Raw genomic sequence first — 15,307 nt, 5'->3', positions numbered from 1 at the left:
ATCGATATCTGAATCGGAAATAAGTGGAATTTATCGTGTCTAAAATATCGGCTAACGCCCCGACCGGAAGAAAGCTGATTTACGAGTCGTTATTCCCTTGCTTGGCGATTTCAAATTGAAACGCACGAGTGTGCTGGCAAAATAATTTGGACTCGTATTTCAACGAGCACAATTAGGCAAACCTACTATCGAAAAGTCCATGGTCGAGTTTAAAACCCTTCAAGAAATTAAAATACTTTAAAAAAAATTAATGCTGGCACTTTTGTCTATTATAATTACGTAACATAAATTTTGGTATAAATCACAAGTGAATACTTCTAGTGTCAATCGAACGCTAATTATAATCCAAAATTAATTTCAAACAGAGTTCTCTACTGTATATTTCGCTTTTAATTTTGCTTTAACGTTCTAAAAATGAACAATAACGAAAAGCTGTTTTAATTCGATAGTAGCTATCAATACAGAGAATTTCCAATAGGAAACCCGAATTCTTGCCAGTTCTTTGTTCGACGGAAAGGTCTGAGGCAACTATTTCCCCGGAGGCTTCGTGAATTATCGCTGCTAGACGTCGCATCTTATAAAAGAGAAACAAATCCTTTTGTCAACGAGTTGTTTGCAAAAATATCGATGCTAAGAAGTTATCGGTGTTTTCGTGAGAGGCAGATTGTAGACAAATGTCGATGGAAACGTAGGCGACTCCAATCCTTTTGTGGTAAATTGATTCGTAGCGAAATCACGATTGCTTCGCCGTTAATACTGACCTATCTTTATTCAGAATGCATTACACGGCACAGCGAGACAGTGATTGTCCGGGGATCGTCGAGTTTTACGACTTTCCAATAAGAATACTTCTCAGGAAAGAAACTTTTTCCTCTTGCCGACGTTCACGTTACCTTTAAGACTTTTGAAACGAGAAGTTTATTGCAATTAGCACGCAATCCTTTTTTTAAAAAGAAATGAAAGGTTAACCTAATTAGTGTAGAGCGCTTGAAGGTAGATGACAAATTTTGAAATTCAAGGAGGTTGAGTCGGTACAGTTGAGGTAGACGTAATTTTATTTCTAACGTTGGTAAAAAGAAATAACGAATGTAAAATAAACGTGTAATTATTACAGTAAATAATAAATTCCGGAAACCTTTGAAAATAATTGCTAGACTACTGGAATAATCCAGAATGATCGTGATAACGGAATTTGATCGATTTATTAAAGACTCGAGAGCGCTTTGAATCTTGCGGCGCGTAGAGTTCGAGAACGGCAGTATTTTGATAAGAATTTTTCATTGCTGTCGCGATAAAGCGGAAATTACCAACATAGTTGAAAGGAAATGAAACGAGCGAGGACCCTGTACTGTCCGCTTTAACGTGCCTTTAACTCTCCACGCTTTGCTACTTCGGTTCACGTACCGGGACTACGTCGAGTTCGCTTCAAATTTCTCTATATTCATAATTCTGTAACGAAATATCTCGCAATTGTTGGTTCGCTAATTATTGCCTTTGAATACGTTAGAAGGTGATTCAGCGACGAATTACTATCTCGTATTAAAATCTGTTGCGAAAGTCGAGCAACGACTACAGTTAAACAAAGCAGACGTTATTGGAAATTCTATTTAAATTGTTCCGCGAATTTCCAACAAACCGTTATCTAACGATGAAAGACAGGATCTGAGTTGCACACCAGAAAGAAAATGGAGACAGAGAGAGAGAGAATTCAGATAGATTAACGAAATGGAACTACTGCGAACTGAGACAACATATTACTCATATCTTCGAGAAAAGTATTAGATGCAGCTGGACCAAAATCCCAGAAGAAAACCTCAATATCTTATCGTCCATATCATAGTGTCGAATTTCGCCGTGAAGAATCGTAAACGACGTCGATTTAAAGTGCATTGGGAATTGAAATCGAGGCACGGAAATCAATCTCTCAAAGTAAAACGAAAAGTCGAAGGGAAGAAAAGAATGAGTGCGTTACTTGCATCTGCGGTCTATCGTACATTTCGCTCGGTTTCACGCGTTCTCCACAAAATTGACGGAATGTCGCAAGACTCTTGAGTGCATTCACCGATTTCAACCCTCCGGTAGCGTGCCCTTTTCACACAGATAGACTGTCGCGTACGTGCGCACGTGTATTCTTCGTATCCCCTCGATTCCATTATGATCGAACGGAGAAGAGGCGAGCAACGGAGAGGCAGTGTATTCCTCGAGAGGCGTGAAATCCTTCGGTGCCTGCCGCAGAATCTTTCCAAGATCCGGCGTATCAAATCTAAATGGAGGCCCAGTGTACTTTCGACAAATCGTTTGGCTCTGATGTAGAAAATCGGCGTGCATCGAGTTTCGAGATCTCGCAGCTGCCGCGCCGCAAATCCTCTTGACCAGCAAAGATTCTTGAGAGTTTTCTTTCACGTTCGGGATACGGCACTATGTAAATAAGTAAATCTTTAGTTGACGAAATTCTCCTCGTCGTAGTTTGTTGGTAATCGATTTCCAGTTGACGTTGCTTTACAGGCAAGACTTGAAAGAAGTGAGCTTACATAGAATAACAAATGTTCGTTGTAAAACCAATCTAAATTCGAACGTGAATTTTTCCACTTGGATATGAAAATTGGTACGCTGGAATTTAAATATTTGAACGCGAATTAAAATATCTGAATTCGAGTACGGAGATTTGAATAATATAGATTCATATATGAACAAACTATGGTGGCTATTGTGTCGCGCAGCGCAGTCGGATATTAAAATATAGGTTTCGCAATTGCGTTAAAAGAGATCGGCACGATCGATCGCCGTATACGACATTTCTAGCGACAAATTGGAAAATTCGTATAAAACTCAATCTATCAATGATCCTGCGCAGACAAATTTGTTTCCGCTCTGTTACGGTACAGGCTTTGTAATTGCGTTAAAAAAGATCGGCACGACCGATCGCCGAATACGACATTTATAGCGACAAATTGGAAAATTCGTATAAAACTCGATCTATCAATGACCGTGCGCAGACAAATTTGTTTTCACTCTGTTACAAACTACCCTCTTCTCTTCAATTTGTCAGAAAACCAACGGGACATGATGCCACCGACAAAGCCGAATGCGTAGAAACGAGCGACTTCGCTCTTGTGGCAAAACATAGCCCCGAACTCCAACGCAAGATGTGTGGGGTGCTCGACGTTTTCAAGAGCCAAAAGAATTCTTACGGTTAAATGGTTCTGTTGGTTGTGTCTGGTGACACCTGGCGGATACCTGAATACCACGGGGTGTGACGTAATTTACCTGGTCGCCCCCGTTAAATGCATTCTAACCCTGTTCATTTTTACCTCCTCATCAGCGTGACTAATTAGAAAACCTTTGAAAAGCTTCGAATGTAATACGAAGTGAAAAACTTGTCATTTCATCTAATACTGTATTAGATCGAAAGTTATTTGGTACGAATGGAAAATCAATTATTTACACGTCCAAACGTTCATAAATACCACAAGATAAAGCGAGACAAAAGTTCGTAATCTAAATAAATATCGCCGTAATGCAGGGGCATATTTGGGTTATTGCCCCATCATGAGCCGTAATAATTCATGATAAATATCGTTCGCAACTCGATAATTTCTACGCCAAACTAAAGATCCCTCGTAAACCGAGAATTACGTTCGAGAAATTTCTTTGGTTTTACGACTTTCATCGCCTATGTGGCAGCCAACCTGACCTACTTAATTATTCGTACGTTTGTAAAATCGTGATCCTAAACATGATGCGGCAAATACCTAACGTGCCAGATTGTCGGTCACGAAACGGGTCTTCGAAACGTGATCTGGCCGAACATAAAACCGATAAGTTCCTATTTTCAAAACGTTCCGAGTGTAACGAGCACGAAAGTGAAAAAGAAGCGATGAGAAGGGAAGAAATGAAAAAATATGAGAAACTAATCTTTAATCGATTCCATCAACGTCGTTTATAATCTAACATTATGAAAGGTCGGAAATTGTCAATAAAATCGAGTGACGTATTAATCTAGGCAATTACGAGATCAAAAATCGAGAACGTGGGACAAGTCACAGAATGGTGTGTGGCTGACGCTTATTAGTTCATGTTCCCGTCGGAAGAAAATCTCGTTGGGACGGGTTCAGGCTGTGTGCCGAGCAAAGAACACGGGCCATCGAGCTCCCGATGGTATCTTTATAGTGTATTATTGCATTAAGCACTTCTGTACACAGCCAAGGGTAGCATCGTGGATGGTAACAATGGGAGCACCCACGGGCCCCATGGATTCGGCCCATCCAACCATTCTTCCGCGCTTTATCGACGCATAATAGGTCGTGTCTCGATCAAACGCGCGTCGAGAATTTTTGCCAACGATACAACACACGTAACCGTATCCACTCCGCTACTTTTCACCAGCTAGGTCTTCGCATTCAGTTTACTCGAGATCCTTTATGCCTATGGTCACGGATCATCCGCGTTATTTGTGTGCTTATCGGACAGCGAATTATTACGACCATGGCCCTCCGGGGTTGCGATGAATATTAGATCGGACTGTAAAAGCCGTTAAACGATACTTGAAATATTGCCGTCGGAAGTATTGATTTTAATATTTCGTTTGTTTTTATCTACAGTACATTTTTTGGCTATGAACGCATGCTATTTTTCTTCTCTCTTTTTTGTGGCTTCATACGTTCGATATGGAAAATTTTCGACGTCGATTTGTACAAATTTGTGTTCAAAATATTTACACCGTATGTTTGTATTTATACAAAACTTTTATGATATTCGTACGGCTATTTAAATGCCAAAGCGTGGAACGCGTGTCGCAATAAAAATTAAGAAAACAATCGGTGTTTACTAATATTCAAGGTATTGATTAAATAAAGTAGGAAACTTGTTACTTCGGTCGAGATCAGATATATAATGAAACATTGTAAATAAAGAAAGGATATGAATAAGGATATGATAAAAGGCACAATCTGGCAACAATATAACGAAAGTATGATAAAAAATAGAATACAATCCCAATAGGTAGTTCAGTATAATAAAAAGCAACGGGCACAGTAGCGTTGCAGGGCCGTTTCCATCGTTTACTTAGGCTGGTCCGGAGCACTTAGGATCATTTCACTCCTTATAGCCAAGGAAAAAATTATAACCAACGGCCTGGAATGATGCACGTCATAACTTCGATCTGTGTTTACCAGGCGAATGAGCCGTTCGCATAATACTCGCACGTTTAACGAGCCATTAAACGATCGTTCTTCGGCTTTTCAAAAGACGTGTAACGTCTCTAAACGACCTGTTTGCGCAGAACCATCATGATACGTCGAAATTACCAATATTTGCAGCGGCAACTTTCATATTTCAAAATGTCTGGTCGTTCAAACCCGGTCGAAATTAAAAACTCCGGTATTGTATTTTCGTTTCGTTCGTGAATTCTACTTTTGTAAGAGAACTTCTCTCGATTTATCATTTCCTCAGACGATTAAGAACAAGACCTCGTAAATGTTTCAGTTCGCTCCAATGTAGAACGATATTCGCGTGTTCCTCCGCGATTTTTCCTAGCTAATAGTTCCACTGCTTCTTAATAACGAATTTTTCAATTTGACGTCCGCTACGAAAATTGTACCCTGTACCGTAACGATCAAGATATAAAAAATTAATCAATGCAGTTCCCGCAGGCGTATCATTCTGGATTTTAAACGATACCAAGAGTTCATGCTACCGATGAGAAATAAATCTTTTCGAGATCTGACCATGAACGTGTAATTTTCCCGGCTGCCAATCCCACTGTCCCTTTCTTAAAAGAGGAAAGGTCTCTGTACTTGTGCTCCCGAAGTGGCCAGTCGTTTCAATTCGCCGCAAAATCTGCGAAAATTGTATTATGCGGTCGATACCGAACAAATGTACATTTACAATTTTCCAATCTTTCCACGAAAGTAAGACATTAATACATTTTCAAGATTTAGATTCAACCTTCACAATCGAACGTTATATCTCATTCGTGTAACAACAACGTTTTCACCTTTTATAAGTCTAAATCTTCTTACAGACTGCTTCGATTCGATCCCTTTCCTTGGGAAGAAAAGACGTTCTTAATCTCGTATACACTCAGTATGTTTCATTACAGCCTGAGGAAACGTCGTTAAGCGCTGTGACACATAAAGCCCGTGTACACACGTTGCTTGCACGCAGACCAGACACGCTTAAAGGATCGTAATGTGCGAGTCAAAATGCGAGATGGTTCGCCGTACACCCCCTTTTAATCCGTTTAACGTGGCCAGTCGGATAACCTTGTACACACCGCAGAAATGTAAATACGAGAAAGGATCTTTCGGGTCGACATCAAATATCTACAGGGCGTGAACTAGACGAGATCTCATGGTTGGTTTAGAGTTTAGGGGAATGGAAAAGTTGACCCTCGTCGCGAGGATTTTATTGGCTTAGGTCCACAACCTAAGGTCCTTCTATACTATATTTCGTCATTGACATAGCAATAATTTGCGAAGAAGAATCGTCATTTGGAAGACACGTGGTGGCGTCTAAGTGTGAACTTAATTTACTGAATGATGTTTCCCTTTGTACACAACACTTGGTAGCCTGTGTAGAATTATATGTACATCCCAACAAAAATCAATATTAATTTTTCCAAAAGCACTCGTATGTTTTTATGTTATTACGTTATGTTTGATTCTTGGATTTCTTACGTTACATGACATCATACGATGCGTTCATTTATCCATCGCATCAATTCACCAAGGAGTTTTTAAATGTTACCCAGCAACTTTCGCAATACTAAAGACTAAACCATCGAGCGTATTGTCGGCCGTTTCGATCGAAACGAATTACGAAATCGAACTGGCGAACCAGCACCAAGTGGGAGCAAACGACTAAAACGGCTCGAATAACTCAGTACGTTGTCGTCGACTGTACGAGCAATTCTTCGCTTCCTTGAAGAACGTCTCGACATCAAGTAGAATTAAGAATGCTCGTGTGCACCTCGTAGGAAGTTAAACTGCTCGATGTATATTCTCGTTTAATCTGCAGAGCGGACTGCGACGAACAATGAGAAGGAGAGAGGGAAAGAAACTAAAGCTACTTGATGTGGCTTTAACGGTTCACTTGCCAGGTCGAATCGTCGAATCGAACCTGGAACAAGCGGCGGTGTGCCCAATTCGTAAACATATGCCACGTAACAATGCTATTAAGCCTGAGGGAGGTTGGCGGAAGGGGCGACCATTAATTAAGTGCACTCCTTCGGTCGAGTACCACCGAGTGAAAAGAAAATCGGGCAATCAGTCTCTCCCCTTAGCCCGAAGGAGCCTTACTAGCGATAATTCGTACCGTCACGTCGGCATTTAGTATGATTTACGAGTGCCACTTTCACGCGATGCGAAAGAATCTCGCCGAATTTCAGTATCGATAACGAATTCCGCTTGGTTTGCCGCAGACATTTCATGAACGGAACACCATACGACTGGTATCGATTCGTAACCGAGCACTTTTCAGATTACTTCAAACGGAAGAGCACATTATACAAACATGGTCTTTGTTATCGTAAATCAGTGACATAAATAAGAACGATTGAACGTGCCACGAGCAAATAACATTTCTTTCGTTGCTCGATTATATCCTTGCATTGAATAGTAAAAGAAGGCTTGAAAATACTGTATTGCTACTGGTATGCAAAGCTTTTCTGTTGCTTCAAAGTAATCTTGGAATTATCTTCGAGGTGAATTTCTTGCTCAAAGACGTCTCGAATGACACAAGCATAAGCATAGATAAGTTACGAAACAGTATTACATTCCAAAAATCGAGGTAGTTACTATCGAATGTTCTTGAAAGGTATATGGAGAAATATACCATGTCCCCTTCGATGTCTTTGAGACGAAACCCAAGGCTAAATTTCGTGAACAAAGAGCGTCGGAACGTGCGCCCTTGCGAAACAACCTTCCAACCCTCGAACCAAGGAAAATAGGTCGATCGAGCGTCGCTTCGCCAGTAGACCCGGGTCCCGTCTCAGCCACGCGATAAGCTATCAGAGGCAAAGCAATCTACGATAAACAGTGGCGCTATGGAGAGGAAACATGTACATATACGCGACACCGCGCAAATATCCTCTTATCGACGATAAAAGAAGCGATTTCGAAGACGAGGGACAAGGGAATTGTTAAATCTTCGCGAGAGAGACGTCATAGTTCTTTGGAAATGAGATTATCGAAAGGTCAACTCGGGAACGAAATTAAAAGTTGATGGGAAATGAAGAATCTTGGGGCATCGATCGTACGAACAGCCGACATTAACCATACCGAGAAAGTATTCTCGTTTAAGAAACACCAGGACATTTAGAAGTTCTTGGAGAGGCGACAACTCTTGAGAACGCAAACTACTGCACGTAATTATGGGAGTCATTTTGAATTCCACGATTCCTGCATTTAGTTCATACGCGACATAGTTCTTTCGTCCTTATCCCACCTGTCTGTACCACTTCTTTAATATAAAAACTAAGCTGAAGCAAATTAAATTTTATGCTTTCCTAACGCTCCTCATATTATCACTGCACATAACAAGTACCATTCTGATCTAATTATATTATAGAAAATTTAATTTGCTCCAGCTTAGTTTTTATATTAAAGAAATGGTACAGGCAAGTAATTTCATGCTTTCCTGAAGTTGCTCATATTATCACTGCACATATTATAGAAGATTATGATATATATATATATAGAAGATTTAAAGTTCCTGAATTTTTCTGAATATGTTACACTCTTTAAAAGATTTTGATACACGATATGCCACCAAACTCTTTTTACAGCCATACCGTTTCACTTTTCTTTTTCCTTGCCTTGCAAACAGCGTATTTTCAGCACGATCTTCCTATAATTTTATGTTCCCAAAATTGTACTCCTGAGGCATAAGATTTTCCATTGAGCTTGAGAATTTTTTATCCATTGCATTCATCCTAAATTTTGAAAACAAGAAAGAAAGGACTCTATTTATCATTTGCTAGTACGAAATTTTATTTAGCGCCCAATTAAAATGAACTTTTGTTGAATATGAACTATTAGGTATACAAACAAGAGATCATAGGTAATGAAGAGAATCAGTACATTCCTACAACATATATATACATATATATGAAACTTACTTACATAACATGTTTGTCACTTGATAAGTTTAAATATCAGTTATATATCAGTTATCTATACAGTATGTAAACGATAACCATTAACACAAAGCGTAACCTCTTACGAAAAGACATCGATTTCTCAGGCTATCTAATCGCTTGTTGTATTACATACTAATGGGCTCATTATCCCACCTCAATTACTATTGACCACTCAGCTATGAATACAAATGGGTTAACCTATCACACGAAATCACGAAGAATTTCTTGAACTTGTTTCTTCAAAATTGTCTACCGAGCTAAATCCAACTATATAACGAAAACACTTGCGATTCTATCTTCATCGTTCCACCAATGTCTCGCGAATTTTCTTCGATTTTTACCCGATCCAATGAGGAAGATCACAAGCATGGATCCCCCGGGAAATTATAAAGTTTAACGATATACGATTTGTGACGTATAAGTATCGACTACCAGGGTAGGCAGCGTCGATTGATCGCGGAACAATTAATCATCGTCACTGATTGGAACTTCTGCCAAAATAAGTGCACGAAACTTCCATACGGCTATAAATCATGCATGCTTGCAGCTTTGTCCCTCTAGACAACAAATAGCCGACAATATAATACTGTCTCTGATGCGATTAATAAACGTTCCCAGGTAACGTTTGCACTGCGGGTTATCAATGGTTAAAGCACACATAGTATCCATAAAAAATACGATGCCGCGGGAAAGCAAAGGTATTAAATGCAGGTTGGAACGCGACGATCATTGCTTCGCGACTCGCATTACAAGCTTAGCTTTTCTAATGAAAAAACCCCTTAATGAGAAAAGAGTAAATGAAACGTGGAAAAATCCGCAATCAAAAATTTCTCATATCTTTTAGATATTTTTTATCCTGTTCCTTTCTCTAAACTCGCTGTATTCCATATTGCGTCCCACATATCGCGGAATACACGTGTCGTTGATAAAACGAAACGTGGAACACGCGAACAGGATAAAGCATTTGGGAACTCGAATTTTCAATTTAAAGTTTAATTAAATTCGAAATCCGGGCATTCGTCATACGTTCAAGTTTCCTGTAAAACTGAATTCATGCTGTAATTTTATCTTGCGCCCCGCGAAAACTTGCTTTTCCCGAACCATTTGTGGATGGTATCGGGCGAAACTCGAAGAAGCGTCGGTATTTTCCAAGAAAGGCAGAGTCAACCGAAAGACTGTGAACTGAGAGAGACGTTGTTATCTAGAATTTATCAGTGGCAAGGGCGCGTCCGTATAGAAACTAGGAAGAGAATGACGAAGTCAAGAAGGACCGTAATTGTATGGCCCTCGTTACGTTGAAGCGGGCCGCCGTTTTATTTTCAAGAAGATGAATTCAATGGAAGGTCCTAAGCTAATTAAATGGCCCCTCTGGTTTCCGCCAGAGGGAGGAACAAAAGCGACCAAATAAACGACAAAAATTATGCCTTTGGCCGATACTTTCAGCCACTCCAGAGTAAAAGTTAACAGACAATAAGAGCGAAAAAAGATCTTTTTCTACGCATATTGCATTAACGATGCTATTTTCAACCTTCGGTTAGTAATTTAGTGGAAGATAGGAATAGAACTACTTTCATGTGTAACAGTTAATTTCATCCATTGAACTTCCATTAAAGTTCGTTTATATCGAGCTATTATTCGAACAGGCAAAAAATATGTACTAATTACCAACATTTGTACGTTAAATTTTGACGCTGTCAATTAATTCTTGTTCGGAGGACAGCACATTTATTTGCGACCGGCTGATTTAATGGCATGATTGGTCTCGCTAGCAAATAAAATTAGCATAGATATAAGTGGGCACGATTTTTTATAACCGGTTAAAGCACAGTCCCCTGACCTGATGCTCATTGTCCCGCTATTATGTCACCGTCGAGGAGGGACATTAATTCGACGTCGAAGGGTGGCTAATATTATGCAAATTCCTCATTAACAGGCCAACACTTGAAACGCGATGATGTTCGTTGCGTGTAACGTGACCGTTCATTGATTTTAGAGGCACGGGCGGCTCGTTTAATTAAACTTGAAACGTTAACGATTTTCACCGCTGCGAATAATTATTACGACGCGCGTTCGCTCTAAGTCAACTGGAATCGCAAACTTATCTTAGTTCTAATAATCGAATATAGCGCTAATTGCGACTATTCGTTATTTTCAAATTAAAAAGAAACGTAGAAACTAACGAAAAGAAGAAGTTCGCGTTCACAAGAGTTCCATTGATCGTTTCATCGCCAGTAAATCAAAGGACTGCAATTAACTAGCGCGTATCGGCATGCTCTAGATATCTTTGTTCCGATATTCCGTTGACAACGATCATTATTATCGCATTGTCTAAGTACCGGCGGCTTGTCAACCGTGTCACCACTAATTGTCGCTTTCGTAGGCCCAGTGTTCCCGCTAATTGCATTCCTTACTCAATTTCCATTACAGAATGGTCTACGCTGACACGTATCTCCACGAGGACTGACAATTTTACAGGTGATCCCCCAATCTCTTGTGTGTAGCTTCGATCAAGATACCGTCGGACGAAGGTGTAGCCCGCGCTAAGTGATGTCTTCTAGTGTGCCTCATTGTTGCCGAAACGGTTAAGTTAATCCCCATGTTCGATCTTGCCGATAGACTCCGGGGTTAAATAAGGATTAGCGCGGTGACTCGACGAGATTTAAGGAACAGGCATGGTCGATCTTCGAGGACAGACACGATCAGCAAGCTGTCGCTTCGCTTCTTCGTCCAAGAGCCAACCAATCGTGGACTCGGATTTCCTCCGGAGCGATGTATCGCCGTGAAAAAATAGCTGCCCCCAGCCGAGGGAACATGGGTAGATCGGTATCGGGACCCGTTAAAGTGGCGTTAAAAGGCGCGTAGGAACGCGCATGGTCACTCGAGTGATCGTCGAGTCGAAACGTTTTCCTATCGTCTACGATTTGTACACTTTTTCAAGAATAAAGAAAGCGAGTTCCGAAAACATGGTGACCGATTTAACCTGAATCTCACGTCTGGCTCAGCGTGCTAGGTAAAATCAATACTCGCACGACAGCGAGGAAACAATCTTCAACCACAGAAATACTCTCCACTTCTGTTAACAAGAAGCATCGCGCAAAGTCGCTGGATCTGCGCTCACGTAACGTTACGAAAGACACTGAAGAAATCTATAGAACTTGGAACATTGGTAAAATTCGTCCGTCGGAAAGTTCGTCATCGATCGAATAGTTGCCGCGGTTATCTCTCGGTTCGTCGATTGCCTCGAGTCCTACTGGAATCGAAACAACGGATTCAGTAAGCCGCTGCTAGATTAGGTTTTACCTCGCCCAGACTTGTGTGCAATCATGGAACGACTACAAATCTCCCGACCCTTCGTGACCAGCTGTAGTTGCACGTCGGGTTCGTAGCCTATTCGAAGGGTGTTCTCGCGTTGCTTGATCGAAGTGGCCGCACACAATACGCGCTTTTTTGCGACATCACCGCGAGTGATGCAAATAGAATGTCCTTTTACAAAAGGGGAGATCGAAATTAAGTAGCTATTTCATGGTGCTAATTATGACAAATAGGACGAAGACTTTACGATCTGCTATCAATCTCGACGGGGTCTGTTCTTTGTTTTCTTTATACATCTTTCTGCGTAACTACATACCGATTCGTTTTTTGAATATGCTCCGGACGATTCGACCTAGTTTCTTAAAAAATTGATTCCCATCGATATTTCACTTACTTGTCCAATCAACCGAATGGAACATAGTGATCGGTGTGATCGCGGTATAACTAGAGGTCAAAAATAGGCAGGTGTACCCTGTAATCAAGTTATTCGGTTGCACATGGCACGGACACACGTTACATTATATGGTTCGCAATTTCGACCTGGTCGTCTGATGAATTTCAACCAATTTCAGCCAAGCAACCGACGTATGTCGTCTCCATTCGTAATTTAATCGCGTTGCTAAGTTTATCTGACACTCGGTTTCGATGTGCGCGATAAAAGACGTTATAAGCGAAGTACCTACTTTTACTTCCACTTTTACTTCCACATTTATTATCAACCGTTCCAGAATATCTTTCCAAACTTAAAATCTTCACTATACTATATGTCTAAGAAGACACAACATTACGCATTTATGGTTCTGTGAGTATACTTTCACTCAGATGACTCAGGCTACGTCTCGTGTGTGTGTAGCGTTTATATACGAAAGAGACGAATATTTGATGAAATACATAATTAAAAGCATGCAAGCAGATAATTAAACACGCGATGATTAGAAATATTAATTATTGTAACATCGATCAAATATTTAATTACTATAAAATTATTCACATTCGATATATATCGTAGAATATATTCAACTGAGAAGTTGAAATTACATATCAAACGTGGGATTTTAATTAAGATGATTGAGAGATCGATCGTTCAAACAGTTCGTTTCGTAATAGGCAACGTCATACCAAACGAACAAATTAATTCAATCTGTAATCGCGAAAGTATGTTATGCTGAACGCTCACGTACTGTAGTAAGTGAGTATCTTTCATAAGCGGCTCAGTGGTCTAGGGGTATGATTCTCGCTTTGGGTGCGAGAGGTCCCGGGTTCAAATCCCGGCTGAGCCCATTTTTTTTTCTCTTTTCGTCGATTGTTATATTTATATTGACGCTATTAAGTTCTCTTGTATCATACGTAACACGTTTATTTTTCACGAATTAAAACTGCAACTTTTTACGATCGGGGAATGCATACAACAACAACGTACATTCTATTTCCGTACAATTAGTTGGCGTTTACAATTTATTACAATTGATCTACCAGATGGAAATAAATTGTTTGGGATTGAATTAAAAATGTTGTAAAAAAGAAAATATAAACTAATTTTATGAACAATTAGTTATCACGATACAATTATATCTTCGAATTGTTTTTTCCCCGCGTATGTGTATTCAAAAACTGAACTCATGTATAAAACAACACACCAGTGATTATTATCTCGTATGATGTATTTATTGTTTGCAAAATTTTCATTCGTCAACCATTCGAACTCCGCGTCGAGATTTTCGCATATCATCGCGTACCTATCGGGAGGAAGCTGAACAGTTACGAGCTGCACACTCGTAAATCAATCTCCGCCACAGCAGCAGATGCTCATTTGCATTTTAGCTTTTTGCTATTTTATTATCCCGGCGTTTCGAGATAATCATCTCAGACACGCAAATATTAGATTATACACACGCACGCGTACGAATGTCTTTAACGTACATATCCTATGATTAAAGTGAAAAAAGTGCATCTCTCATTTTCTATTCTAGACAATAAAATTATACGAGCTTCTCGAAGAACAAAGCGTATTGTAAGAAACGTAGATCGTGTAACGTACGTAATGAGGCGACGCTTGAATTTCATAGATGGAAAATCAGGCAAAATTATAAATGTAAAGTGGTATCTAACTTTACGTTATTAAAAATAAACATTTTTAAATTAATAATAATTTTTAATATTATTAATTTAAAAATTATTAATAATAATATTAAAAATATTATTAATAATATTTAATAATAATATTTAATAATATAATAAAATATAATATTTAATAATAATATTAAAAATATATAAAAATTATTAATAATAATATTAATAATTTTTAAATTAATAATATTAAAAATAATTTAAAATAATAATAATTAACTATTAAAATAAAATAATCACAAGAGAAGAACACGATAGGTATATTTTTGTTGATTCATACTTTTTATAGCTTATAAAGTACATATAATATATGTACGTTTAGGATATACTCATATATGTATATATATGATTTTGTTACATTGTATGTGATATTTATGTATATGATGCCTGAAGCGTGAAGGAAACGGAACATTGTAATCCCGTAGGGAAATCAGTAGATATTATTACGTTGGTTCTCTGATTTTAATATCACTTTACGATTAAACAAGAGAATCTTGATATAAAGTCATTGAAAATAAAAACAATCTGTTAATCTTTCCAAAATAGGTAGAAGTTTTACACAGGTCAGAGATACAACTAAGGTAGACAATATTTTAATATTTTCCCTATTATAATATTACGACGAGAAATAGTTTGGAAATATTAAAGAGGATGAAAAGACATGTATTTAACTCCAAAATCGAATATACAGACAATTTTGGTAATATATAACATTTATTGACATTATAT

General features: G+C 38.9%; 1 non-coding gene across 1 annotated transcript; it reads left to right on the top strand.

The window, feature by feature from the left end:
• The first annotated feature begins 13,659 nt into the window (after positions 1-13,659).
• Trnap-ugg (transfer RNA proline (anticodon UGG)) lies at positions 13,660-13,731 on the top strand. Its single transcript has one exon. It is a non-coding gene; the product is annotated as a tRNA-Pro (tRNA).
• The last annotated feature ends 1,576 nt before the right edge of the window (positions 13,732-15,307 follow it).

This window comes from Bombus affinis, chromosome 7 (assembly GCF_024516045.1).
Source record: "Bombus affinis isolate iyBomAffi1 chromosome 7, iyBomAffi1.2, whole genome shotgun sequence".
In the NCBI taxonomy this organism is placed as follows: domain Eukaryota; kingdom Metazoa; phylum Arthropoda; class Insecta; order Hymenoptera; family Apidae; genus Bombus; species Bombus affinis.
The sequence above is the reverse complement of the archived record's forward strand: the minus strand, read 5'-3'. Positions and strand labels throughout refer to the sequence as shown.